This window comes from Empidonax traillii, unplaced genomic scaffold (genome assembly GCF_003031625.1).
Source record: "Empidonax traillii isolate 1590-97213 ecotype Southwest subspecies unplaced genomic scaffold, ASM303162v1 scaffold90:size2128546, whole genome shotgun sequence".
Lineage (NCBI taxonomy): Eukaryota > Metazoa > Chordata > Aves > Passeriformes > Tyrannidae > Empidonax > Empidonax traillii.
The window spans coordinates 119,494-123,592 of NW_020955283.1; the positions used below are offsets into that span (position 1 = coordinate 119,494).

The 4,099-nt window shown below is 53.3% G+C and overlaps 1 protein-coding gene across 4 annotated transcripts in view; it reads right to left on the reverse strand.

Annotated features, from left to right (window-relative positions):
* The window catches only part of RAB27A (RAB27A, member RAS oncogene family), a 28,851-nt gene extending 27,181 nt beyond the window's left edge, over nt 1-1,670 (reverse strand). Inside the window, exons 1-2 of one of the 4 annotated variants that reach the window (XM_027881470.1) lie at nt 1,475-1,624; nt 757-888 (exon numbers count right to left, since the gene is read on the reverse strand). The gene's annotated coding sequence lies outside the window, so the exon portion shown is untranslated. Of the gene's footprint in view, nt 1-756; nt 889-1,474; nt 1,625-1,654 lie in introns of those variants that run through there. The other 3 variants (XM_027881471.1, XM_027881469.1, XM_027881468.1) reach the window with 3 other exon arrangements.
* Nucleotides 1,671-4,099: the final 2,429 nt, after the last annotated feature.

Below are 4,099 nucleotides of genomic sequence, written 5' to 3' on the forward strand. Positions count from 1 at the left end.
AGAAAAGGAAATGTGTAGCCAAGTGATAAAATAATGTGTTCCCATGTTTAACGATAGTAGCAAAACAGACTTACAGTCTGGTTTTAGATACCTGGGTGCTGATGGGAAATTTAATTAACTGTAAAAATAAAACAGAGTAAGTTGTAGCACACCCCCTCTCCCAAACTCCTTTGTGCAAGAGATTAAGTAGATGTAAAATTAGAACCCTGAACAAGAAACACAGGAACATGCTGTTCTTTTATCCATCATCTTAACCATGCTTTTGAGACATCCGTTTAGCATCACAAATACTATTCCTACATTTACATATCAACATTTGAAATGCATATTGTACTATATGCATTTCCCTGGCTGGCAAATTCTTGGAACAGTCACAGAAGTAAAGTCTATGAAGAGAAAGAAGGACTGAGAAGAGATGTCTACCTAAGATTAAATTTCCAAGAAAAGGCAGCAAGAATAAATTTTATAGAGTTTTGATAAAAATTTTAAGTACAGAAAAACATCACCTTGCCAGTAACACCTAGAAGAACTCCTAACCCCAAACATGTCTATGTGTTATGCTGATGAAAAACTCATAAGCACTAACCATGAGGGAAAGTGTTTGAGGACCAGAAAGCTCAAAATATTCCTGATGCACCTCCAAGAAGTGATAAAAACTGAGTGATTTTGAAAGTTCTAGGCATGTCCTTTATACTTTGCTACCACCATAAAAAATACCTTTTATATATTAATATACTTATATATTAATATACTTACAGAGCTAGAAAAAACAATATGCTTTTCTGATGGACTTAGCTTTCTTTAGATCCAAGATCATCAAAGCCTTAGTTTAGCCCAAGCATTGCAAATCAGGCCGAGGAGACCTTCTGAACCTTCCCAGCAAGCAGCCTGTCAGACAAACATGCAGTGTTCAGAAAGAAGCAACAGATCTGCTGATACTCAAATATAAGATTTAAGTTCTGGCTAAGCAGATAAAGCACACAGCTTCCTCAACGACCTACCATTTTTAAAGCCTTTTTTTTTTTTTTCCCCAAAATTAAATCAGACACGCGATCCAGCTCTCTTTCGTAAAAAAAGAAACGCCCGTCGGTAGCAGTGGGACACTCGCAGGTCCTACAGCTGCTACAGGCGAAGGCCTGAGAGGGATTAGTGTCAGCGCGTTCACGGCAGCAGCTGTGAAGCTCAGCACATGCGGGGCAGTCGAAAGGCCGAAGCTTCAGCCGTTTCCCTTTTATCTCACGATTTTATCTCCCTTTGTTAAAGCCCCCCCCGGGACGCTGCTTTGGAGGAGCGGGATGCGGAGCGGGATGCGGGGCGGGGCTGGGCGGTGGGGCAGCCCTATGGAACGGCGGTATTCCCAGTTCCCTGCCCAGACCCCCATCCCCAGACCCCTATTAACCCCCTTCAGCGGAGCCGCTCCCCCTGCAGCCCCCGACCCCCTCCGTGCACCCTGCGCTGCCTCCTCCCCGCTCACCTCCCCCGGCCGCCGGGGCTCCCGCAGCGCCGCCTCCGCCGCACCTGCCCCTTTTCGGGCCGCAACCGTGTCTTTTCCGTCAAGGCAACATCACTTCCCGTGAGGCCTGAGGTAGGGGCGGGCAGGGGCCGGGCGAGGCGGGCAGCACCGCCCCGGCGGATCCCGTTCCCGCTCCCCCCGCCGCGGGCACCTGGGCGGGCGCGGCCCCGGCCCGGGGGCAGCGCCGGGCGATGCTCGTCTGTCATTACCTGGGATGGCTGCTCAGCCCTTCTCCTCCGCCTCGCCTTTCTGGAAGATCTCGCGCCGCCGAATAAAAATTCATGAGAGGCAAAGCAGGTTTCAGAGAGAAAATCCGCGGTGCCTGGTTAATGCCCACCACTGCGGGTTTAGTGAGTTTTTCCTGCCGCCTGCTGGCTGCCTGTTTTGGCAAGAGTCCTCTCCGCTCTCTTTAGTCCAGCAGTCTCAAGAATCCAACAAGTCCAGTCTGAAACTCAGTTGCATCAATAACCCTTTCCATCTGCACCAGACATCCTCTTTCTTAAGCCTTTTCAAAGTCAATTGCCATCTTTATGGACAATTCCAGCAATTACACTTACGAAGAAAGTGCCGACTAGAGTTGAGCAACACCTCTACAAAACCAGCCTTTTCAATTTACAGTACTATCGTAAATAAAGGAAGCTGCTGAAGTCACTGCGGTAGTGTTTGCATTGAACTTTTGTGGCAGATTTGTGGCGTTTCCTCATAGAATCATGGAATGATTTGGGTTGTAAAGGACTTTAAAGACCATTTTTTTCCAAACACCCCCCCACCATGGACAAACACCTTTTACTAGACCAGGTTGCTCTAAGCCCCATCCAACCTGGCCTGGAACACCTTCAGGGACGGGGCAGCCACAGCTTCTCCGGGCAACAGTGCCAGGGCCTCACCACCCTCGCTGTAAAAAAATTCTTCCTAATATCTAATCTAAACCTGCCCTCTTCCAGTTTAAAGGTACCACCCACATAATGTCAAGTCCAAACTAAAATTACTGCACTCAGCTGCACCTCCCAGTCCACCTTCTACTGTCCTCCCATCTCAGCTTCCATGAAGTCTATCCAATGCATCCAGCCATCACATTATTCTTGACTTAAAAGACATTCAGGGAAAGGATTTCTTCCCTCATGCTGTCCAAACAAGATTCAGTGTCAAAACCAAAACCTGACAGAAGTTTGTCCCAAGAACTGCTGGCTTTGATTTTTTTTTAGATTTACTGAAGTCTTGACATACCTACTGATCTACTTTCCCCGAGTCTCAGATTCTGTTCTGTCAGACTACTCCACATCTATTTCAAGAATCATACTGTCCTACATGCTGAGGCTCTTCTCCAAGAATAACCTGGTTTTTGGGCAGACATCTATTAAACAGCCAGTGTAGCTTCACTGTCAGGAATTAAGGATGTGTATGTGCACGTGTGGTACATGTGCGTATGTATATACAGACAGGTATGACTACAAGCTAAGGACAACGTTGGGTGCACTTCCTTTCCCAGCCATCCCCACAACTGCATTCCCAACTGACATATTAAGAACTGAAACCGGGAGAAGCAGATAAAGACGGTATTTATCACTTGGAGGGTCAGATCAGAGGCAATCCAAGAAAACCCATGAAATGTAATTGTACAACGATGCCTTTCTTTTTCCAGTTCCCTGGAGTTACTGTATTAATTCAGACATGAGGACATACTTTCAGACATTCATAACTTTATATACACGTCAACATTCACATGTCAACACGTCCTTTAAGGCGGGTACCGAACACACACGGGCGCGGGTACAGGTTCAGCAGGCGGATCGCTCCACGCGGGGCCGGGCTGCAGCGGCGCTCGGGAGGGACAGTCCCCGGCAGGCCACGGTCGCAGTGACTCCGTTCCCGGTGACTCCGTTCCCGGCTCCGTCTCTATCGGTGGGCGGCGATCGGGCTACGAGAGGCGGGACGCGGGCACGGCGCCAGGGGGGCGGCGCGGCCCACACGGCTCCCTCAGGGTCTTTTGTCCCCGGTGGCGGCGGCGGCGGTGGCGCCCGGCGGCGGCCCCGCGGTGCCCTGGGCGGGGTGCGGGCCCGGCGGCGGCTGGAAGAGCGGGCCGTAGATGTAGAGCCCGCTGGCCACGCCGAGCGCCACGGCCACGGCCACGTGCGGCAGCGGCAGCCGCCCCCCCATAGCGGCCCTCACGGACACGGCTCCTCCGGCCCTGGCAGCGCGGGGACAGCGAGGACAGCGGGCACAGGCAGCTCCGCCCCGGCACAGACACACACCGCGGCCCGCCGCCCTCACCTGAACCGCGGGGCGGGCTGCCTGCGGTGACCGGGCGGAAGAGGCGGTGCTGTCCCGCCCCCGGGTGGCGGATGCCCGGCGGAGGGCGGTTCCCGTCGGGATGCCGGGGCCGGTGCGGCTCCGCCAGCGCCGCTCGGTGCTGTACAGCTCTCCCAGCGGGGCCGCCGCGCAGCCGGACGCCGGTAAGCGGGGCCGGGACGAGCGGGGAGGGACGGGAGGCGCGGGCCGCGCCTCCCGTCCCTCCCCGCCCGTCCCGGCTCCGCAGGGGCCCGGGACGGATCAGCCTCCCCCCGCAGGTGTCGCCGCCCCCGCACC